Source organism: Nicotiana tabacum, chromosome 19 (genome assembly GCF_000715075.1).
Source record: "Nicotiana tabacum cultivar K326 chromosome 19, ASM71507v2, whole genome shotgun sequence".
NCBI lineage: Eukaryota > Viridiplantae > Streptophyta > Magnoliopsida > Solanales > Solanaceae > Nicotiana > Nicotiana tabacum.
The window spans coordinates 93691868-93717670 of NC_134098.1; the positions used below are offsets into that span (position 1 = coordinate 93691868).

At 39.3% G+C, this 25803-nt stretch overlaps 1 long non-coding RNA gene across 1 annotated transcript; it reads right to left on the bottom strand.

Moving 5' to 3' along the window:
- Window positions 1–1482: 1482 nt before the first annotated feature.
- Window positions 1483–16473, bottom strand: LOC107783230 (uncharacterized). The gene is made up of 2 exons (XR_012702855.1): window positions 16298–16473; window positions 1483–3791 (listed from the first exon to the last, which is right to left on the bottom strand). It is a non-coding gene; the product is annotated as an uncharacterized LOC107783230 (long non-coding RNA).
- Between the last annotated feature and the right edge of the window lie 9330 nt (window positions 16474–25803).

Below are 25803 nucleotides of genomic sequence, written 5' to 3' on the forward strand. Positions count from 1 at the left end.
TTGAGGGTAATTGTTAGTCCCAATTGATGCTTGATGGAGTCACCTTAGGCCAACTGAAATATCCTTTTCTTTTTCTTGTGGAGGTGGGAATTACCCTATTTGCTCGAGGACAAGCAAAAGCTTAAGTTTGGGGGAGTTGATAAGTAGGGATTTTAACCTATTATTTGCTCTCATTTACTTGTGTTTAGGGCCAAAAATGCGTGAAGATATTCCCAGAAACTAATGTAATATTCTTGCTTGCAGGGATTATTTAAAATGAGTCAAAGGAGTCATAATCAACTCATAAAGGCGTAAAAACTTGAACAAAAACCAAGACTGGGCCAAAAGATGTGAAATGTCGACCGCACAAATATTTTGCGGCCGCGAAAGCTACAACGCGGTCGCGAGCACTATTTCGAGGTCCGCAAAAGGAAGATTCAAAGAGATAGAATTTTGGGCCAAAACATCAACGCGGACCGCGTCAGAAAGGTGCGGTCGCGAAAGTACCTGCGCGGCTGCAATTGGAATTATGCGGACCGTGGTTGATGAGGTTCAGAGAGCTTACATTTTAAGCAAAAACAAGAAGTGCGGTCCGCGTCAAGATTATGCGGCCACGGAAGTCTCCTATGCGACCGCAATGGAAATTACGCGGTCCGCGAAACCATGCTCAGCCCAGATCCAAAAGTGAAGAACTCGGACCGCGATCAGAATTACGCGGCCGCTAAAGCAAGAGTACGGCCGCGGTCAGAATTACGCGGCCGCGTAACCTCCGCAGGTGTATTTTTGTCCGAAAATTTCAGCTTAGTATAAATAGAACTTTTTGTCATTTTTAGAAAGGATGGTGTATTTGCTGAGCACGTGAGATGGCTGGAACTTCCCTTTTTGGGAAATTTTATATATTAGATTCGCCTTATAACATTAGATTTTCATCTTTTAATCTAGTATTATGAATTTTATCTTCTTTTCATCTTTGATTTCTGCTATTTCTATGAGTAGCTAGATCCATAGCTAGGGTTGTGATCCAAACCTAGTGTGGGAATTTAATGGGTACTGAATTTTAGGGCTTGAATGTTTATGAGTTAGTGATATTTAGCCTAGTTCTTGCTAGAATTGTAGAATTAATGGTTGCAAACACTGATTCATGCCTTTATGACTTAGTCTCTTCTTGAGAAAGAGGGACTAAGTCTAGAAAAACTAGGCTAACAAGGAATTGGGGTGAACTCAAGAAATTGATAGCCCCAATTAAAGGGTTAAACCTAGAGATAGTAATACCCGACTTGAGCTAATATCACGTGACTTGCATGAATACCCATTTGGACTTGAGAAAGCCAAATCTGGCAAAATCACTCAAACTATCGAGAGTTATAGAGTGACTACTTGGGTGTGATAGCTATATTACGACCCCAAATTAATCAATCTTGCCCTAGATTCTTGCTACCCGTTAGATATCCACCTAGGCGGAAGTCACTACCCTAGTCCTTTTAAACACTTGAAAACCAACATCAAAAAGATATTGTACTTAGCTTTAATCGTTGCATGCAATAGAATAGAATTAGAAGTAGAATCAAAACCAAAATGTGTGGAAGCATAATTAGGAACAAAACACGCATATAGACTTAGATATAAACCTAATTCCAAATCAATTAACTCCCTGTGGATTCGATCCCGACCTTGTTGGGTAAAACTGCATCGACCATCCTCGCTACTCAATAGTAGTGCAGGCTTGGACCCGATCAATTTTTGGCGCCGTTGTCGAGGAGTTAGACGGACTTAGCTATTCAAACAAATATAAAGTAATTAATTACTTACCCAGTAGTCCCATCAGGAATGATAATTGGTCTGTGAAGAGCATCGTATGTTACGACATCTTCAAAAGTCTGAGTCTGTGTACCATCAGAAGCAGGTGAAGATGTATCAATGGATGGGGAGGACGGTATGGTAGAGTCTCCAACATGCAGCCTAAAAACACTAGGAGTGGATGATGATGGAGATGAAGATGGAGTCACAGATGCAGAACCACCATTCTAGCTAACATGGTTGCTTGGGGATGGAGTCGATGATGATGGAGGCATAGATAATGAGCCACCATGCTGACTAGTACGATAAGCTGGCGAAGAAGATGGTATAGTTTGCATGCTATGGGAGTTAGATATAGGCTTATATTGAACTGGATCACAAGGGGGCAAAGTGAAAAAGCCAGGTGGTAGTGCAGTCTGCTAAGGAGAAGGAGGACTCATAAAAGGCACAGATGAGGTAGTGGGACCTGAAGCATGCTGAGGAGGAGGAGGAGGACTCATAAAAGGCACATATGAGGTAGTAGGACCTAACGTATGCTGAGGAGGAGGAGGAGGGTGTATTGTCTTCTTTTTTTTACCAGGTGCCATCTGTGAAGACCCTATGTCTAAAGTGAAATCAATTAGGGAGTGGAGACCCTATGTTGGAAAAGAGACTAGGGAGTGGAGACCCTATATCTAAAATAAAATCAACTATGGAGTGTAGACCCTATGTTGGAAAAGCAACTAGGGAATGGAGACCCTATGTTAGAAAAATGACTAGGGACTGAAGACCCTATGTTTAAAATAAAATTAACTAGGGAGTGGAGACCCTATGTTAGAAAAGCGACTAGGGAGTGGAGAACCTATGTCTAAAAACTTCTACTAGGGAGTGGAGACCCTAAGTTGGAAAAGAGATACTAGGGAGTGGAGACCCTATGTCTAAAATCAAATTAACTAGGGAGTGGAGACCCTATATTGGAACTGGCCCTCCAAGTCATGCCTCTCTTGCAAGATGAACTGGAAGATGTTCCATTACATCAAAAAACCCAGGAGGAAAATGTTTTGCCAACTTATTTAAAGTTAAGCAAATGTTACTCTCCATGTAAGATAGGTTCTCCACCTTCAATGTGGTAAAACACAACTCCTTGAAGAATAAACATATCTCAGTAATGGGTTTCCATATTCTATCAGACAAGGCTTTGAATGCAACAGGCATCAAAGATTTGAGGAAAATGTGACAATCGTGGCTCTTCATAGACGTCAACTTCCCTTCTTTCATGTCAACACACCTGGATAAGTTTGATGCGTATCCATCAGGCATCCTCAAATTCTTAACCCAATCACAAGTCTCTCTTCTCTCATCAAAAATGAATGTGTAACTGGCCTTGGGCTTTTGAATCTTGTTGTTCAAGTATGTCAGGTATAACTCACTTCGCCTACAATATTGCTTCAAGTTCATCCTAGCCTTCAAGTTATCTTTTGTCTTGTTATTAACATCCATTATAGTATTATGCCGAAGAAGATTATGCTTCTAATAAGGTAACTCCCAGAATATGCTCTCTTTAGTCCAATTATGTATACCACCATAACCAGGTATCTTATTAGACATTAGCGACTTTGTTACCTTAGGTAGAACCCTAACTCTATTCCAAATTTTTTCTAGCGACGATGCTGATAGTGGCTCCTCATAATCAGTTTGGTTCTTCATAAATGCACTAGTATTTCTCCTAAACTCATGATCCCTAGGCAAGAATCGCCGGTGGCAGTCAAACCATGTGCTCTTTCCTCCATGTTTCAACGTGAATGCTTTTGTGTCTTCCATACAAGTCGGGCAAGCTAACTTTCCCGCAGTCGACCATCCAGAAAACATTCCATAAGCAGAAAAATCATTTATAGTCCACATCAAAGCAGCTTGCAATTTGAAGTTTTGTTTAGTTGATATATCATATGTTTCCACACCTTCATGCCACAATAACTTTAACTCATCAATTAAAGGTTGCATGTATACATCAATCAAACTTTTTGGATTGCGTGGACCTGGAATAATGCAAGTTAGGAACAAATAAGGACTTGTCATACACAACTCAGGAGAAAAATTATACGGTATAACAAATACTGGCCAGCATGAATAGGGTGCAGCAGAGACGGAAAATGGAGTGAATCCATCTGCACAGAAACCCAACCTAATATTTCTTGGTTCATTAACAAAATCCGGAAAAACCCTATCAAAATGCTTCCATGCTTCTCCATCTGATGGATGACATAGAATACCAAGTGGCCTTCTATTTTCATAATGTTGTCTCATATGAGGAGCAAAGCTCATTGATGCATACAACCTCTTTAACCTAGGTATAAGGGGTAAGTAATGCATTGCCTTAACTGGAACCTTCTTCTTTTGGAAATTTGTGACTTCCTTGTAACGAGGCTGGTTACAAAATTTATAATTTTCTAAAGCTGCATCATCCTTATAGAATAGCATGCAACATTTCTCACAATAGTCAACCCTCTCTGATGAAAGTCCTAACTTAGAAACCAATTTCTTTGTTGTGTAGAAATCTTTGGGCAGGTCAATTTTATTCAGATTAAGTTCATTTATAAGGCCAATGATAGAGTCCATGCCCGCTTGAAAAATACTCGAATCTGATTTAATACTTAATAATTTAACCACAACAGACAACTTAGAATGCAGTGAGTCTTCATACAATGGCCGACTAGCTTCCTGTAACTGTTCGTAGAAGCGCTTAGCATCATCATTTGGTTCAGACTGAGCCCCCGGGTGCATCACAAAAGCATCCCTAACCATTTCATTGAATCGAGAATTTTTAACATTATTCTCTGCTAATGGACTACCCTCACTACCAAAAAAGTTTTGAAAATCGACATCACCAACGCTAGCAATATCCTCTCCATGAATAGTCCAAACGTAATAATTTTTCATAAATCCTTTTTTATAAAGATGAATTTTAACAACATATGGTTGTAATAACTTTCCACCCTTGCATTTCACGCAAGGGCACCTAATCACCCATTCACTGAGAAATTCATGAAGTGTTTTCGCTTTAGCCATAAATTCAGCAACCCCTTCTATAAATTTTTCCCTCAACCCACTACGCTTAGAATAAGTCCGATTATATATTCATCTACGATGTGCAAGCTCCATCTACCCAAAATAAATCCAAGATATCTAAAACAATAAATATAACTTAGTATTGTGCCAAACAATTTACTTATAAAAAAATTGGTTCTTTCAACGACAAAAATATATTTTATGGCCATCCTAGAATATTCAAGACTTCAAGAAATTTGTCAACCCATCCAAAAAGAATAAATAATAAATGGATAAGTGAAGCAAAATTAAGAATGAACTATTCAAATTATTGCAGTTGAAAAGAACCTGAGTTAAAAAAAAAAATATCAATCTTAAATAAATAGAATATATAATACATAAAAACAAAACTAACGAGACAACAAACAAACTTATCTCAAAACTCACTTGTCTTTCATTATCAAGATTTACCTAATGAGCAAAAATACTACAAACCAAGATTAAAATAAAAAAATTTAGTTAAGACAGTAAAATAAGCATTGAAGCATATTCAAAATAAGCATTGAAGCATATTCATGAATTTCACATGTTCTTTCAGAGCATTCAAATACAACATGTTACAAACGTAAAACTGGATAATAAGAAACCCCATAGACCTTTGTAGCAAAGAGACATTGGAGTTGTTCATTGTTAAAAAGTTCATCATGACTGTTCATTTTTAGGCATTCATTGAGAATTTCTCAAGGGTAAGAATTTTAATAGTTCTTAAAAGATGCTGGATATTTATAAACTTGGCGTTTATATAAGATATGAAGAGATCTTCTATCATCGTTAAAAAATAGTTGATAATTCATTTGTTTCTTTTTTTGTGTAGAGCTGATAATTTTGATGTAGAATATCCTTAACAAGGCAACAAGATAACTTGGTTTTATATATGACAGACCTTCAACCAACCTTATCTCAAAATTCAAGAATTGTCTATACCGAAGAGGGACTCATCGAATGAGAATTCATGACCTCCTAGGAGCTTTTATAAAGAGTTTCATCGTGCACAATAGTTATCGAAGTACAATTATGATTAGTTTTGTTCTTTATCCATACAAGAACAAGATTAAAGCACCAATATATGATCAGAAATTGATTAGCAAAACCTAACCGGCAAATTCTAATACAATCCCATATACGATTGCATAAACATAGTGCATTTTTCATGAAATTAAATGTAACGACCCGACCGGTCATTTTGAGAATTTACACTCCTTTCAATTATTTGAGGTTTTGCATAACTTTTTACGAGGTATTAATACTTGTGTGAATTGTCGGTTTTGGTTTTAAGGTATTTCAGAGTTAGTTTGGAAGAATGAATTTGATATTGGAAGCTTAAGTTGAAATAGTTGACCGGATGTTGACTTATGTGTAAACTACCCCGGAATAGAGTTTTGATGATTCTAATAGCTCCGTATGGTGATTATGGACTTAGGAGCGTGTCCGAAAAAATATTTGGAGGTCCGTAGTAGAATTAGGCTTGAAATGGCAAAAGTTGAATTTTTGGAAAGTTTGACCGGGGATGTGACTTTTTGATATCGGGGTCGGAATCCGATTCCGGAAATTAAAGTAGGTTCGTTATGTCATTTATGACTTGTGTGAAAAATTTGAGGTCAATCGGACTTGATTCGATAGGTTTCGGCATCGAATGTAGAAGTTGAAAATTTCATAATAGACTAAAGTTCAAGTGAGTTCGCACAAGACCCAACTTCAAATGAGCATAACTCTCATGATACGAAGTGTTATATGGTGTATTACCTATCAAATAAAATATCTTTGAACATTCCTATAAGAAGTTATGACCAAATTACCAAAGGCTGGAAAAATACAATTCTGCGACCAATTATGCAATCGCAAAACTGTTTCTGCGACCGCAAACTGGTCGCAGAATGGACCAGAAGAGCCCAGTTCTAGGCACTGATTTTGCGATCAACTTTGTGGCTCGCATACCCATTCTGCGGTCCATTATGCGACCACAGACCTGCTTTCGGAGGGTTAATTTTTCTATTTTAATAACCCGAACCCATTTTGATAAATAGGCTTTGGGACTCATTTTTGAGCAAAAATCTGAAATTTTTAGAGAGAAGGGAGAGTGTTTTAGAGAGAGGAAGAAGCTCAAGTACTTTGTTCATCAAGATCTTGTTCAAGCTTTGAAATCCAACAAGGAAATATCACAAGATCTTTACCCAAGAGGTAAGGTTCTAACCCCTAGTCTTCAATTTCGAGTTTGGATAAAGATGAGTGATTAAGAGTATGATTCTTGGGTGTAATAGTATTATTTATACATATCAATAAGGTTTATGGAAAGATTGTTGAGTTTAAATGGGTAAAGATTGGGTTAAAAATGGTAGAAATATTTAAAGACTTTAATTGAAGATTTGAGGGTTGAGTTGATGTCGGAATTTGGTAAAATTTGTATGGTTGGACTCGTGGTTAGATGGGCGTACATATTTTATAACTTTTGTCGAATTCCGAGACATGGGCCCCACGGGCGATTTTTGAGTTAATTTCGAATTTTATTGAAAAATTAGTATCTCCTTATGGAATTAATTACAATAATTGGAATTGACTCAATTGAATTAATTGTGGCTAGATACGAGGCTTTCGGAGACCAATTCTCGTGGCAAGGGCGTAGCGGAATAAAGAATTACATAGTTTGAGGTAAGTAACAGTTTTAAATTTGGTTCTGAGGGAATGAAACCCCGGATTTTGTGTCATGTGATTATTTTGGAGGTGACGCACATGCTAGGTGACGGGCGTGTGAGCATGCACCGAGGAAATTGTGACTTGGTCCATCCCGTGAAAACTGTAAAGCTCAATAACTTGTTGATAGTTATGTGCTCTCTATATGTTGTGGAAACTTGACTATAAGTCATACTAGAAACTATGTTTAGGCTAAATGTTGGTATTGTTGGGACCCACAGAGGTCGTGTACATGTTGAATTATCTACTTAAATTGTTGTTTCGTACTCAGTCACAACTTACTTGATTTTTTTATATCAGTCTCTATTGTTCATTATTGATGTATCATATCATTGTTGTTTGGGCTAATTTTATGATTGTTGAGAGCCCAAGAGACTAGAGATCTTTATGACTGAGTGAGGCCGACGACCTGATTGTGAGATATTATACTATAGCACGTGAGTTGGTCGTGCAGCACGTGAGTTCTCCATGCGTATCCTTATATTATGCTATAGCACGTGAGTTGGTCATGCAACACGTGAGTTGTCCGTGCGAATCCTTATATTATACTATAGTACGTGAGTTGGCTGTGCAGCATGTGAGTTGACCGTGCGGATCCAGATATTTATATTATGGCATGTGATTTGTCCGTGCAACACGTGAGTTGTCCGTGCAGATTATTGCGCTTGGGCTGTAGGAGCCCCTCCGGAGTCTGTACACTCCCAGTGAGCGTGGGTACCCATTGAATGTGAGTGATGAGGGCTGGGAGCCCAGTGAGTGATTGTTGTCCGAAAGATTGTACATGATTTTCATTTGTTATTGCACTTAGTTGCTATATGTCATTCTTGTAAAATCTTTGAAAGATTTTATATACGGATTACATGAACAGGAACTGTAATAAAAAATTGATTTGACATTAAACTACCAGATTTGAAAGCATGTCTATTCTTTGCTGGAATTACTGAATATGAACTGTAGATGTGTAACTCGTCACTATCTTCAGTTCCTTATTCATTATTGTTACTTATTGAGTTGGTTGTACTCATACTACACCCTGCACTTCATGTGCAGATCCAGGTATTTCCAATCATAGCGGGTGTTGATTCTCTCACACAGTTGACGTTTTTTGGAGATTCAGAGGTAGCTGCCGTATTTCGCAGACCTTGTCTCTTCTTCCATATCTCCTTGTTTGTTGTATTTGGTCTCAGACTATTATAGACCATATTTTCTAGACTTGTATTGAGATTAGATGCTCATGTACTCAGTGACACCAGGTTTTGGGAGTGGTTGTATCGGTAATTGTAATATTTGTGGATATTATTGAAATATTATATTTTCAAACTTAAGAGAAATTATGGTTTATTGAAATTTTTGGCTTGCCTAGTATTGAGATAGGCGCCATCACGACGGGTGAGATTTTGGGTCATGACAAGTTGGTATCAGAGCTTTAGGTGACATAGGTATCACGAGTCATGAGCAGGTTTAGTAGAGTCTTGTGGATCGGTACGGAGACGTCTGTACTTATCTTCGTGAGGCTATCGAACCCTTAGGAAAATTTCACTTTCTTGTATTCTATCCTGCGGAATTGATTCAGCTTGAAACATAACTCTTTAACTTCCTTCCATGCATTCGTATGCACACATGAGCGCTCGGTATCAGTTGTGCATCGCCGGCTTATGATTCTATGAACGAGGTTCAAGATGTGTGTTCTGTGTTTTGGTGATGGGCCAGTTTAGAGGACTTAAGGCCAGGTTTATACCGCAGCTTAGGCTCAGTAGCTTCAGTTATAACCTGTACATTTGGACTCATATGTCCGGTAATGTCCCTACGAATGGAATTTGTGGCTCGATGAGCGGTGGAATGGCTTTGTGCTGAGTATGATGTAACTGTGAGATGTGTTAAGACGATTTGAATGTGACGAGAAGTGTTTCCTTGAAATGTAAAGGAAGGCCATTGGGTGCTTTATTTTTGTTTTGATATGACGTACAATCTCGAGTGTGAATGTTTTGAGAGATCTTTCACGTTGTTAAATTTTAGGGCAAACTAAATTCTCATGTCTGGTTAATGAGTTTGGACTTAGAAAGATTAAGTGATTTCATAGTAATTGTGGTTGTGAAAGGGTATAACAAGATGCCAATTTGAGACTAAGCAAGGGGTTATCTCCTGCGCAGTAACCTATGTAGGTGTGTTCCTTATGATGTGAATAGAGATTTTCTTTTCTGCCAGCGGGGCGTATGTGTTGGGACTTAAATTTGAACCTGGTTGAGAAAGTTGGCTTGAGTGTTAAGAAAATGAATGCGAGATTAGCGGATGATTGGGGTATTTAATGGTTGGTGTGCCTTGAGCTTGAGAAGAATTTTCATTGAACTGACTGTGGTATTAAGGCAGTAATAAAATATGGGTATTGTGAGTTATCAAGTATTTTAATCTATGGCTTTGAGCCAAGTGGAGGAGCCTGCTATTGACAATTCAATTCATGGTTATGTGTCAAATTTTTTGCTTTGGTCTGAAGTATACTTAGGAATCAGTGATGACTTGCAGAGGTGGAGTTCGAGAATGACTCGAGTAAGGAGATTTCTGGATATGGGTTATATTACGCTTTATGAGTATATGAACATCGTGGGATGAGTGAATTTTTATTAGATAATGATGTAGTGTGCACGGAGTATGAATTTGATAGGTAGTAATAAGGCAAGGTTACTTATTTGAGTGTTGATTGTGCTAAAGAAGTACATGTATTTCGGCCCGTTTGGGACGGACTAAATTAGATTTGAGCAGAGTGGATGACTATCGAGAGGGTTCTAATGGATTCAAAATGTATTTATGGAAATTGAAATTGTTTTTTTCGAATTTGTATATCACTAGAATCAGTTACTTACATTGGATGGTATCGGGATGTGCGGTAATTTTATTTGACTATGGATTCTACATTTCAGTATAAGAAAGGAAAGAGGAACAATTTTAAATTCGCATAAGTTAATTTCAGAATGAGTGTTACGGTTGGGGTATCTATAAAGGTGCTTAAGAAGAATACAATAGCTTATGGGCCTTAGGGCGGTGTAGTTTTATGTTAGGATGTCTTGTAGCGAGCTTTGGGTAATGTAGCAGTGTTCTGACAAGGAGAAATGGCAACTTCAGGATAATCCAGAAGAAACTCGGAGAAAATAGGACAAATAGGTAACATACTGGATCAGTATGGTAATGGTATGCTCGGCTCTTTTGGTTCTTAAGATGAGGTGGGGCTTTACGGGTGTTTTGTGAAAATACTCTCGGATTTGGCAACCTGTGTGGCTTGGTGGAGTTAGAAGAATTTGATTCTAATAGCTTGGTTGTGTGCAAATGGGTTTCGAAGAGTTCTCAATGGTTTTTACCACGGTTCGAGGAGTATATTTCCTGCCAGCGTGAGGAATATATGGCGTTTGGGATTTTCTCGAGGAGGAGATTAAGTGGAAGGTTTCTGATTGACCGGGTATGTATTCTGCTTATGACTCAGAGTGATTATGAGGTTCTTGTACTCTTCACAGGATGGCATGGTAGACACAGTGTATTGTGTGGGATTGAGATTTACTTATACAAGATGGCAGTTCATTCTTGAAAGAAAGATCACGAATTTTGGACAGAATGGTCAATTCCAGATAATTAGATGAATGTTATAACTGCTTGGTAATCCATGAGAAAGATGCGCATTTCAAAAGGCGCATTGTGTTTTGACTTACGGATGTTCATTGGTATTGCCGTACTCACCTGGTTAATAGACTGCTGATATTCAAATTATTGCTATGTGGCACGGAAGAATTATGAAAGTATTCCTTATGGGAAGATTATGACAAGTATGTGTTAGTTATTCTAGTGCTGGAGTTGGGATCAGTTACGGTGATTCATGTGTTTGATAAATTTGCAGACTGGGAGTTCTCAGAAGTATATTGTTTCAGGTTGCGGCCTGTTTGAGGCGAGTATTTTATTTTAACTAAGTGGAGATACTAGTTGCGTTAATTATTTGTGATAGCTACGTGCTATAAGTGTGCATACGTGTGAGGATTGAGCCAATGTGCGGGCATCGGGGCAAGTATTTATACTCGAAAGAATGCTTAGGTTATGATATGCCTAGAGGTGACTGTTAAACGTAAAGTTATAACGTTTCTCGTGCTCATACCTTTATTGAGAACTATTTGGGCTGCAATTGAGGTTACCAAGAGGTTAATTTCCCTAAATAAATGGGGTAGTTATTATTTTTGCGTTAACTTATCGATTTGGAGTATGATAGTAGACTTTGCACATGCTTACACTATGGCGTGCTATTTATACCAGTCCAGGATAATGAGCATCTTATTTCATTATCATATACAAGTGTACTTGTTTAATTGCTCATGTATGATATGCTGGGACTAGAGGCCTGTGACCATGCCGGACGATTTATATTATTGGCACGTGAGTTGTCTGTGCCGTGTGTGGGAATTTTATTTCTTTGATAATTTATCTGATTCATTAATTTCCTTCCTCTATAATTGTGCACATGCACCTACGGTTATCCTCTTCATGAAATTTGAGGAGTTGGTTGTGACATTGCGGTTCCGGTGGTGCTTGTGAAACTTACAATGCGGTTCTCTTCCTTGAGACATCTCCCATATTTGGGTACACGGAGTGCGCGGTGGTGGATTAAGTTATATTGATGTGGCGTGTTTGTGAGATAGTTGTGTTTAATAAAATAATGTCGTTGGACCTAGAATGGGTACTATCAGGCTTGATTATGATATATTCGGGAGGATAATATTGAAAGTCGGCTTAGGAGAGGATTGTGGTTCAGGTTGGGGCGAGAAAGCTGTATGACTAGTTGATCTGATGAGTGATTATGTGTTTTTGATTGTTTCTTTCATCTTTGGCAGTGTACGAAAGGTTTTGGAATGAGGTTCTGTTGAATGTGGGATTTTATACTAGTACATGGTTGGTTTGAAGTAGTTACTGTGATCAGGAATGGTGCTACGAGCGGGTGAATTATGTAATATGCTGGGTGATTATATCCATGATTATAGTTATAGCTCGATGTAGCTTGTTCAGACTCATACAGTGTGTAAATGTAAGATTCGTGTCTTGAAAAGAAATTTTGAAGGTTGGGAATTGAATTCCAAGGTTTTTGGGCTAAGGTTAAATTAAGGATTTTCAGTTGTATTGTGTTGTTAGACCTATGTGGAATAGGGTGACGTGGGATCACCCCCGGGTACGTGCGTGGTAAGAATGAATAGTGATGTAAAGGCTTAGGAACAACTCTTGGCACGTTCGAGTACGAACGTATGTTTAAGTGGGGGAGATTGTAACGACCCGACCGGTCGTTTTGAGCATTTACGCTCCTTTCAACTATTTAAGGTCTTGCATAACTTCCTACGGGGTATTATGACTTATGTGAATTGTCGGTTTTGGTTTTAAGGTATTTCAGAGTTAGTTTGGAAGAATGAATTTCATGTTGGAAGCTTAAGTTGAAATAGTTGACCGGATATTGACTTATGTGTAAATGACCCCAGAATAGAGTTTTGATGACTCCAATAGCTCTGTATGGTGATTATGGACTTAGGAGCGTATCCGAAAAATTATTTGGAGGCCCGTAGTAGAATTTGGCTTGAAATGACGAAAGTTGAATTTTTAAAAAGTTTGACCGGGGGCTGACTTTTTGATATCGGGGTTGGAATCTGATTCCGGAGATTGGAATAGCTTCGTTATGTCATTTATGAATTGTGTGCAAAATATGAGCTCAATTGGACATGATTCGATAGGTTTCGGCATCGAATGTAGAAGTTGGAAATTTCATTATAGACTAAAGTTCAAGTGAGTTCGCACAAGACCCAACTTCAAATGAGCATAACTCTCATGATACGAAGTGTTATATGGTCTATTACCTATCAAATGAAAGATATTTGAGTCTAGTTTCTAACGCTTTAAATCGTTTGTCATCTGAATATTCCTACAAGAAGTTATGACCAAATTACCAAAGGCTGAAAAAATACAATTCTGCGACCAATTATGCGATCGCAAAATAGTTATGCGATCGCAAAACAGCTTCTGCGACCGCAAACTGGTCGCAGAATGGACCAGAAGAGCCCAGTTCTGGGCACCGATTTTGCGATCAACTTTGCGTCCTGCATACCCATTCTGCGGTCCATTATGCGACCGCAGACCTACTTTCGGAGGGTTAATTTTTTTATTTTTATAACCCGGTCCCATTTTGATAAATAGGCTTTGGGACTCATTTTCGAGCAAAAATCTGACATTTTTAGAGAGAAGGGAGAGTGTTCTAGAGAGAGGAAGAAGCTCAAGTGCTTTGTTCATCAAGATCTTGTTCAAGTTTTGAAATCCAACAAAGAAATATCACAAGATCTTCACCCAAGAGGTAAGGTTCTAACCCCTAGTCTTCAATTTCGAGTTTGGATAAAGATGGGCGATTAAGAGTATAATTCTTGGGTGTAATAGTATTATTTATGCATATCAATAAGGTTTATGAAAAGATTGTTGAGTTCAAATGGGTAAAGATTGGGTTGAAAATGGTAGAAATCTTCAAAGACTTTAATTGAAGATTTGAGGGTCGAGTTGATGTCGGAATTTAGTAAAATTTATATGGTTGGACTCGTGGTTGGATGGGTGTTCATATTTTGTAACTTTTGTCGGATTCCGATATATGGGCCCCACGAGCAATTTTTAAGTTAATTTCGAATTTTATTGGAAAATTAGTATCTCCTTACGGAATTAATGACAATAATTGAAATTGACTGAATCGAATTAATTGTGGATAGATACAAGGCTTTCGGAGACCAATTCTCGTGGCAAGTGCATAGCGGAATAAAGAATTACATAGTTTGAGGTAAGTAACAGTTTAAATTTGGTCCTGAGGGTATGAAACCCAGGATTTTGTGTCATGTGATTATTTTGGAGGTGACGCACATGCTAGGTGACGGGCGTGTGGGCGTGCACCGAGGGGATTATGACTTGGTCCGACCCGTGAAAACTGTGAAGCTCAATAACTTGTTGATAGTTATGTGCTCTCTGTATGTTGTGGAAACTTGACTATAAGTCATACTAGAAACTATGTTTAGGCTAAATGTTGGTATTGTTGGGACCCACAGAGGTCGTGTACATGTTGAATTATCTACTTAAATTGTTGTTTCGTACTCAGTCACAACTTACTTGATTTTTTTATATCAGTCTCTATTGTTCATTATTGATGTATCATATCATTGTTGTTTGGGCTAATTTTATGATTGTTGAGAGCCCAAGAGACTAGAGATCTTTATGACTGAGTGAGGCCGACGACCTGATTGTGAGATATTATACTATAGCACGTGAGTTGGCCGTGCAGCACGTGAGTTCTCCATGCGTATCCTTATATTATACTATAGCACGTGAGTTGGCTGTGCAGGTGAGTTGGCCGTGCGGATCCTTATATTATACTATAGCATGTGAGTTGGCCGTGCAACACGTGAGTTAGCCTTGCGGATCCATATATTTATATTATGGCACGTGATTTGTCCGTGCAGTACGTGAGTTGTCCGTACAGATTATAGCGCTTGGGCTGTAGGAGCTCCTCCAGAGTCTGTACACCCCCAGTGAGCACGGGTACCCATTGAGTGTGAGTGATGAGGGTTGGGAGCCCAGTAAGTGATTGTTGTCCTAAGAGGTTGTACTTGATTTCCATTTGTTGTTGCACTTAGTTGTTATATGTCATTGTTGTGAAATCTCTGAAAGATTTTATATACGGATTACATGAACAGGAACTGTATAAAAAAATTTGATTTGACATTAAACTACCAGATTTGAAAGCATGTCTATTCTTTGCTAGAATTACTGAATATGAACTGTAGCTGTGTAGCTCGTCACTATCTTCAGTTCTTTATTTATTATTGTTACTTACTGAGTTGGTTATACACATACTACACCGTACACTTCGTGTGCAGATCCAGGTATTTCCGGTCATAGCGGATGTTGATTCTCTCGGACAGTTGACTTTGTTTAGAGATTCAGAGGTAGCTGCCGTATTTCGCAGACCTTGTCTCTTCTTCCATATCTCCTTTTTATTGTATTTGGTCTCAAACTATTATAGACCGTATTTTTCAGACTTGTATTCAGATTAGATGCCTATGTACTCATTGACACCAGGTTTTGGGAGTGGTTGTATCGGTAATTATAAGATTTGTGGATTTTATTGGAATATTATATTTTCAAACTTAAGAGAAATTATGATTTATTGAAATTTTCGGCTTGCCTAATATTGAGATAGGCGCTATCACGACGGGTGAGATTTTGGGTCGTGACATTAAAGTTACCCAACTCCCCCAACCCTCCACCCAAAACAAAGAGCTCCAGAGTCCAGTATGACAATCAAAGAGGGAATACAGCAAAATCATACATACACACAAACACATAACAAAGACGCATAAAGATTGTGACTTTTTCAAAAAAAAAAATAGAATTAGCAATTTCAAATAAAAAGCTCCAGATTGAAAATCAAAGGGGGAATACGGAAAACCCATAGATTCTAACATAGAAAGCACATAAATATTGTGCCTTTCTCAAAAAATTAGAATTACCCAATTCAAAAAAAACTCCAAATAAAAATCAAAGAGAAAACACAGAAAAGAACCCCGGATTCCAATACAAACACATATTAAAAACACATAAAAATTGTGCCTTTTAATGAAATTAAAGTTACCCAATTTCCTGAAGAAAGCTCAAATATTTTAGAATTGAAGATGAAAAAAATAAACAGAAAAAGAAAAAAAAGACTTACCTTCAGTCAGAGAGAGAAAGCTGTCAGTCGCACATGTGTATTGGAAGAGAGATCCAAGAACAATCAGCCTCACACTTGAAATGGAACAAGAAAAAAGATATCGAGAGTGAGAGAGAGAAATAGAGAAAATTGGGAAAATAGGCCCGAAATTGGTGAAATAGGGTTTTGGCCTGAAATATTAGATTTAGGCTTCTAACTACGGTAGTCGTAAAACCATTTAAATATTATTTTATTATTTTAATTTTAATTTTGAAACTGAAGCGGTCGCTTGATTGGTCAACAATATTTTTGACTTTTTATTGTCTAACTGAATCGGTCGCAAACGTAAAGGCGGAAAAATTGGCGCGTTGTTTTTCCAATACTTTTATCGGAATAATAGTCGATTTTATTTTTTCAAAAAAAGTAATAAAATTTCAATCTTTTTGAGACTACTGCGGTCACAAAAGTAGTCCCATTAGCGATCGTTTTATTTTCAGTCAGAAATTTCGGTCACAAATTGATAGTTTTCTAGTAGTGTATAAGGCTAAAAACCTAAAGGCACGTCAAGATGAGAGGCTACTACAGTTTTTGATAGGTCTGAATGAGACTTTCATTGGAGTCAGAAGCAACATATTGTTGTCTTCCTCCTTTACCCTCTATTGGTTAGGCTTACTCTCTTGTGATGCAAGATAAAAAGCAGAGAGAAATACATCGTACACCTGTTTATCTAGGTGAATTAGCTTCTTTTGTGGCAGCAAAGCAGTCGAGAGGGGGGAAGAGGTTTAATGATTTTAAGGGACAGAAAACAGGTTATGATGTGAAGAGAAACTCTAACATTTGTGCTTATTGTAAGAAACCAGGTCATAGCATAGATAAGTGCTACAGAATCCATGGATTTCCCACAGATTTTAAATTCACAAAGCAGAAAAAGTTTCAGGGTACAACCTAGGCACACAATGTTCTTAACACAACTGAAGATGCAGAACAAGGAACTAACAGTAGTTCAAAAGTGAAGGCCCTTACCCAGGAGAATGTGACCCAGCTGCTGCAGCTTCTTCAGCAGGTGAACTTGAACCAGCAGGGTACATGTTCCTCTGATGCTTTTGCCAACTTTAACTGTGCTGGTATATAAATTTTTTTGATACTTATAAATGTTTCATAGATATTGATAGTCAGTCATGGATACTAGATAGTGAAGCCACTGAGCATATGACGTTTAACAAAATATTCTTTTCATATTTCAGGGCTTTGCCCAAACCAATAATAGTTAAACTTCCAAATTCTTATAGAGTTAGAGTTACTCATTATGGATATGTTGCTCTTTTGCCTAATCTAGTGTTAGAACTTCTCTTATACATATCTTCGTTCATATTTAATCTTTTGTCTATGCACAAGTTGTGCAGACAACTCAGAAAGTTCATCATATTCACTCATTCTTCTTATTTTCTGCTACAGGGCCCTTCACTGAAAAGCCCTTTGGAGATTAGTAAACACAGAGGAGGAATGTACATCCTTGAGTCAGGACATCCAGCAGTAACTTCTAAGAGTTTCCCTAAGACTAGTAGCAGTTTTAATTCCCGCAGTCAATTAAAATCTAGTGCTATTTCTAATTCATGTTTTACTTTTTTTATTCTAATGTAAAAGACAAATTGTGGCACTATAGATCAGGTCACATGCCTTTGAGTAATATGAAGAATATATCATCTATTCCTATAGAAAGGCAGTTTCATACCAGAGTAAAAGTCATAAGGTCAGATAATGCTTTTGAATTGGGAAGTGAAAATGTTCAATCAGAGTTCTTTCTTTCTCAGGGAATCATACACCAGACTACTTGTATGGCCACTCCAAAATAAAATGGAGTTATGGAGAGAAAGCATAAGCACTTACTAGAGACCTCTAGAGCTTTATTATTTCAATCTCATTTACCTATATTTTCCTCTGGAGACTGTCTCTTGACTGCAACTTACTTAATCAACAAGTTCCCTTCAAAGGTTTTGCACCTAAAGACCCCCTATAAAATTCTTTTTAACGTCAAACCTAATTATTCCAATCTTAGGTGCTTTGGGTATTTGTGCTTTGCTTTCACACTTTCAAGTCATAGAGGGAAATTTGAAGCAAGCAGTTCCTTGTGTTTTTCTAGGTTATCCATGTGGTAAAAAGGGTTACATGGTGGTTAATATAAAGACTCTCAAACCTTTTGTTTAAAGAGATGTAGTGTTTCATGAGTAATTCTTCCCTTTTGCCTCTATTAAAGCTGCTAATCCTATTGTGTCTTTTCTGCCTAATGCTAACCAGAACACAGGTGTTAGACAATCCTTTGATATACCAACCCAAGATGTTTCGTCTCCAGATAATAATCTTTCAGCTGATCCTCTTTTGTCTAGTCCCAGATCCTGTATTCCTTCTCAATTTTCTTCATCTAGTTACACACTTAGATCCCATGTTGCTTTTCAGCCTTCTTCATCTAGCTATACACCAAGATCCTCTACAGTTTCTAGGAGTTCTCCTATTTTTTCCTCACGAGAACCAGAAGCTCTGGTAGACACTCTCATTAGAAAATCTACCAGAACACATAAAACTTCATCTTATCTAAAGGACTATATCTGCAACGCTCTTATCACGGCCCAAAAATCTCACCCGTCATGATGGCGCTTATCTCGCTACTAGGCAAGCCGACAACATCAATAACCCATAATTTTTTTTAAATACTGGAAATATAATAATTAATTTAAGGGGAAAACTCCCACCAACACTGAATATAAATTTACTCCCAAAATACGGTGTCATTAAGTACATGAAAATCTATACATTACAAGTCTGGTAAACCCGGTCTATAATAATCCGATACCAAATATAATAAACAAAGGATAGGGAAGGAGAGACAGGGTCTGCGAAACATAACAGCTACCTCTGAATCTCCAAAAAGATCAACTGTATGAAAGAATCAACACCCAATGTATCCGGGATCACCTAGATCTGCACACAAAGTGCAGGGTATAGTAGCTACCTCTGAATCTCCGAAAAATCAACTGTGTGAAAGAATCAACACCCACTGTATCCGGGATCATCTGGATCTGCACACGAAGTGCAGGGTGTAGTATGAGTACAACCAACTCAGTAAGTAACAATAATAAATAAAGAACTAAAAGTAGTGACGAGCTTCTCAACTAAGTCCAAATACATTACTTTCCAACATAAAAGGGTAGGCATGCTCTCAAGTTCAACATTTAAAATTTCACATAAATTTCATATCAAATTTGACTGACCTAGAAAATAATGTTTTTCCCAAAATCTCCAAAATAGGGATATATGACAGCTAAAATGCAGCAAATAAAGCAATCAATGCATCCTTTCAGGGTAACAGTCACTCAGTCCTCCCATTCACTCCAACCTCACAGTCACTCTTTCCTCACAGTCACTCATTCCTCACAGTCACTCAGCACTCGACACTCAGCTCTCGGCACTCGGCACTCGCACTCAGTAGGTACATGCGCTCACTGAGGGTGTGTACAGACTCCGAAGGGGCTCCTTCAGCCCAAGCGCTATATCAAGCCAATCATGGCATATAACAATGAAACATGTTGCGGCGTGCAACCCGATCCCATAAATATCCTCACAGTTAGGCCCCTGGCCTCACTCAGTCATCAACCTCTCCAGTCTCTCGGGCTCAAAAATCAGCCCAAAATGATATTATGATGTATCAATAAATAGCAACAGAGACAGAGATATGATATGAAATGAATGAACATGACTGAGTGTGAAATTACAATTTGAGCATATAATTCAACCACATAAATGACCCCAGTGGGTACCAATAATAACAGCATATGTCTAAGCATGATTTTTAATACGAGTCTCTGCTCAATTTTCTCTAACACGTAGAGAATGTACGGATATCAACAGATATTTCGATTACACAGTTCCATGGAATTTGACCAAGTCACAATTTTCACGGTGTAAGCCCACACGCCCGTCACCTAGCATATGTGTCACCTCAAAACCAATCACATAACACATAATCCGGGGTTTCATACCCTCATGACCAAATTTAGAACTGTTACTTACCTCAAACCATATAATTTTTTATTCCGCTATGCCCTTGCCACGAGAATTGGTTCCGAAAGCCTCGTATCTAGTAACAATTAATTCGATTCATTCAATACCAATTATTGTAATTAATTCCACAAGGAAATACTAATTTTCCAATAAAAATCCGAAATTTACTCAAAATCGCCCATGGGGCCCACGTCTCGGAATCAGACAAAAGTTACAAAACATGAACACCCATCCAACCACGAGTCCAACCATATAAATTTTACCAAATATCGACATCAACTAGACCTTCAAATCTTCAATTAAAGTCTTTGAAGATTTCTACCATTTTCAACCCAATCTTTACCCATTCGAACTCAATAATCTTTCCATAAACCTTATTAGTATGTGTATGTATAAATAAAACTCTAACACCCAAGAATCATGCTCTTAATTACCCATCTTTACCCAAACTCGAAATTGAAGACTAGGGGTTAGAACCTTACCTCTTGGGTAAAGATCTTGTGATATTTCCTTGTTGGATTTAAAGCTTGAACAAGATCTTGATGAACAAAGCACTTGAGCTTCTTCCTCTCTCTAGGACACTCTCCCTTCTCTCTAAAAGCGTCAGATTTTGGCTAAAAATGAGCTTCAAGGGCTTTAAATCAAAGTTGGGTCGGGTCAAAAATTAAAAAGAATGGAAGCCCTGACGCAGTTATGCGATCGCATAACACGTATACGGTTCGTATATCGGCCGCATAATTTGGCCTCCAAAACTGAGCGTGACTGACCCGGTCTGCGGTCATTATGCGGCCCGCAGACCTTTTCTGCGATCACATAATGCATCGCATAACGGGTCTGCGGTCGCATAATGTACCGCAGATTTTCCTCAAATCTTGCCTCACAACTGCTTCACTCTGCAGCCATTATGCGGTCCGCAGAGTGATTCTGCGGTCGCATAATGGACCACAGAAACGCATTTTTCTGCCACAAATTTTCCTTTACTCCCCAGTGCATTGTTCAACCCAAAAGGTCCAAGCCGCGGCGAGCTTATAATCTTTGTACTAATTGATCTACCTCGGCACCACAAAACCTTAATTTACTTAGCAAAAATTCTCCGGGGTGGTTATATATAAGTCAACATCCGGTCAACCTTTCAACTTAAATTCTAAGCCTTGGAACTAAGTATTCCAAATCATTCCAAAACCTCACCGGACCCGAACCAATTACCCCGAAAAGTCAAATAATAATTGTAAATCACAATTTGAGCAGTAAATGGGAAAACGGGGTTGTAATACTCAAAACGACCGACCGAGTCGATACATTCTCCCCCTCTTAAACAAACATTCGTCCATGAACGGGTTTAGAATTATACCTGGAGTCTCAAATAGGTGTGGATATTTGATCCGCATCTCTCCTCAGTTTCCCACGTAGCTTTTCTGACTGGCTAGCCTCTACACTTCACTTTCACTGAAGTTATATTCTTTGATCTCAACTTTCGAACCTGCCGGTCTAAAATAGCCACCGGCTCCACATCATAAGTCATATTACCGTCCAGCTGCACTGTATTGAAATCCAAAATATGAGACGGATCCCCGACATACTTTCGGAGCATGGATACATGGAACACTGGATGAACACCTGATAGACTGGGTGGCAAAGGAAGTTCATAAGCCACTTCTCCAATTTTCTTAAGTATCTCAAAAGGCCCAATATATCGAGGGCTCAACTTGACCTTCTTTCTGAACCTCAACACACCCTTCATGGGTGAAATGTTTAGCAGAACCTTTTACCCAACCATGTAAGCAAAATCACGGACCTTCCTGTCAGTATAACTCTTCTGTCTAGATTGTGCCGTACGAAGCCGCTCCTGAATTAATTTAACCTTCTCCAAAGCATCCTGAACTAAGTCAGTACCCAATAGCCTAGCCTCACCCGGCTCAAACCAACCCACCGGAGACCGACACCGTCTCCTATATAAAGCCTCATACGGAGCCATCTGAATACTCGACTGGTAGCTGTTATTGTAAGCAAACTCCGCGAGTGGCAGATATTTATCCAAAGAACCTCCAAAATCAATGACACAAGCGCTTAGCATATCCTCCAATATCTGAATAGTGCTCTCGGATTGCCCATCTGTTTGATGGTGAAATGATGTACTCAACTGAACCTGTGTGCCCAATTCTCACTGCACTGCTCTCCAAAACTGTGATGTAAACTGCGTGCCCCGATCTAAAATGATGGACACCGGCACACCATAGGCGAACAATCTCATGGATATAAATCTCAGCCAACCGCTTCGAAGAATAATTAGTACCAACTGGAATAAAATGCGAGGAATTCGTCAATCGATCTACAATCACCCAAACTGCATCAAACTTTCTCAATGTCCGTGGAAGCCCAACTACGAAGTCCATGGTAATGCGTTCCCATTTCCACTCCGGAATTTCAAGTCTCTGAAGTAATCCTCCCTGTCTCTGATGCTCGTACTTTACCTGTTGACAATTTAAACACCGAGCTAAAAACCTAACTATATCTTTCTTCATTCGCCTCCACCAATAATGTTGCCTCAAATCCTGATACATCTTCGCAGCACCTGGATGAATGGAGTACCGCGAACTTTGAGCTTCCTGGAGAATCAACTCATGCAAACCATCTACATTAGGCACACATAGCCTGCACTGCATCCGTAATACACCGTCATCTCCAATAGTGACTTCCTTGGCATCACCGTGCTGAACCGTGTCCTTAAGGACAAGCAGATGGGGATCATCATACTGGCACTCTCTGATGCGATCATATAAAGAAGACCGAGAAACCACACAAGCCAAAACTCGATTCGGCTCGAAAACATCCAATCTAACAAACTGGTTGGCCAAGGCCTGAACATCCAAGGCCAAAGGCCTCTCTGTTACCGGTAAGTATGCTAAGTTGCTCAAACTCTCCGCCTTACGACTCAAGACATCGGCCACTACATTGGCCCTTCCGGGATGATAGAGAATGGTGATATCATAATCCTTAAGCAACTCCAACCACCTCCGCTGCCGCAAATTAAGATTCTTCTATTTAAAAAAATGTTGTAGACTCCGGTGATCAGTGTAAATCTCACAATGGACCGAGATCAATACTCGACGCGTCACAATATACAGTATAAGACCCTGAACCTGTAGGCAACACCAATACTGGAGCTGTAGTCAAAGCTGTCTTGAGCTTCTAAAAGCTCTCTTCACATTTATCCAATCACCTGAACGGAGCACCTTTCTGGGTCAATTTAGTCATAGGCGATGCAATAGATGAGAAACCCTCCATGAAGTGACGATAATAACCAGCCAAGCCGAGAAAACTCCGAATCTTAGTAACTGAAGATGGCCTGTGCCAACTCTGAACTACCTCTATTTTCTTCGGATCCACCTTAATCCCTTTACTGGATACTATGTGTCCCAAGAATTCCACCGAACTAAGCCAGAACTCATACTTAGAGAATTTGGCATAAAGTTTCTCTTCCCTCAGCCTCTGTAGTACAATACTCAAATGTTGTACATGTTCCTCCTGACTACTTGAGTACACCAGGATATCATCAATAAATACCACGACAAATGAGTCAAGATACGGCTGGAATACGTTATTCATCAAGTGCATAAATGTTGCTCGGGCATTGGTTAGCCCAATGACATCACAAGAAATTCGTAGTGACCATAACGAGTCCTGAATGCCGTCTTTAGAATATCTGAATCACGTATTTTCAATTGGTGATACCCCGATCTTAAATCAATTTTGGAGAACATCCTCGCTCCCTGAAGCTGGTCAAATAAGTCATCAATACGCGGCAAGGGATATTTATTCTTAATTGTAACTTTGTTCAACTGCCTGTAATCGATACACATCCGCATAGTACCATCTTTATTTTTCACAAACAGAACCGGTGTACCCCAAGGTGACACACTAGGCCTAATAAACCCCTTTTCAAGGAGTTCCTGAAGTTGCTCTTTTAATCCTTTCAATTCAGCTGGTGCCATACGATACGGAGGAATAGAAATGGGTTGTGTGCCCGACACCAATTCAATACCGAAATCAATATCCTTGTCGGGTGGCATACCCGGTAGGTCTGTAGGAAATACATCTGGAAAGTCTCGCACTACCGTTACTGAATCAATAGTAGTGTTATCTGTATCAATATTTTTCGCAAAGGCCAAATATGACAAACACCCCCTCCCCACCATACGTTGGGTCTTCAAATAAGAAATTACCCTACTAGGAGCATAATCTAGAGAACCTCTTCATCCGACCTTTGGCAACCCCGACATTGCCAACGTCACAGTTTTTGCGTGACAGTCCAGAATAGCATGACATGGATACAACCAATCCATACACAGGACTACATCAAAATCAACCATACGGAGCAATAAGAGATCAACTCTAGTCTCCAGCCCCCCAATAATTACCACACATGACTGATACACACGGTCCACAATAATAGTATCACCCACCGGCGTAGATACACGAACAGGTGAAACTAAGGGCTCACGGGGCATATCCAGATAATGAGTAAAGTACGATGATATATACGAATAAGTAGAACCAGGGTCAAATAATATAGAAGCCTCACTATGGCACACTGAGACAATACATGTGATCACTGCATCTGAAGCAATAACATCTAGTCTGGCAGGAAAAGTATAGAATCGGGCCTAACCGCCACCTGATCGGCCTCCCCCTCTTGGGCGATCCCTAGCTGACTGACCCCCACCCCGTCATGGCTGGGCGAGTCGTGAAGCAACTGGTGCTAAAGTCGTAGTATGACTCCTCTGTTGCACTGGACCTCCCGAGTGACGAGGACACAGTCTCCACATATGCCCAAATTCCCCGCACTCAAAGCAGCTCCCAGGTACTTGTGGTGGTGCGGACTGAATCGGGCCCCAAGAACCAGAATAACTGCTAGAAGCACCCGGTGCAAATGAACCCTGAACTAAAGGGGCACGGGACGAACTCTGGGCTGGAAGGGCGCCGAGGGATGGCTGACACTGATGAGAACTGTATGAACCATGGCTGGATGATGCACCACGGTGAACTGGATGACCCGTTTGAGCGTGTCTGTAAGGACGACCCCTACCGCGGTAAAACTGACCCCCTGAAGGAATACCGCTGAAATCACCTGGTCCACGAGGCCTCTTGGCCTCTCTCTCTCTCCACGTTCCTGACTATGGACCATCTCTATCTGCCGAGCAATGTCAACTTCCTCATCAAAAGTAGCACCAGATACTCTCTCGCGAGTCATAAGTAATCACAGTTGATATGTGAGGCCATCAATAAACCTCATAATCCTCTCCCTATTAGTGGGAACCAACCAAACTGCGTAACGAGCCAACTTAAAAAATATCATCTCATACTGCGTTACAGACATGCCATCCTGACGTAACTGCTCAAACTGTCTGCGCAGCTCCTCTCTGCGAGACTGCGGCACGAACTTCTCCAAAAAGAGAACGGAGATTTCCTAC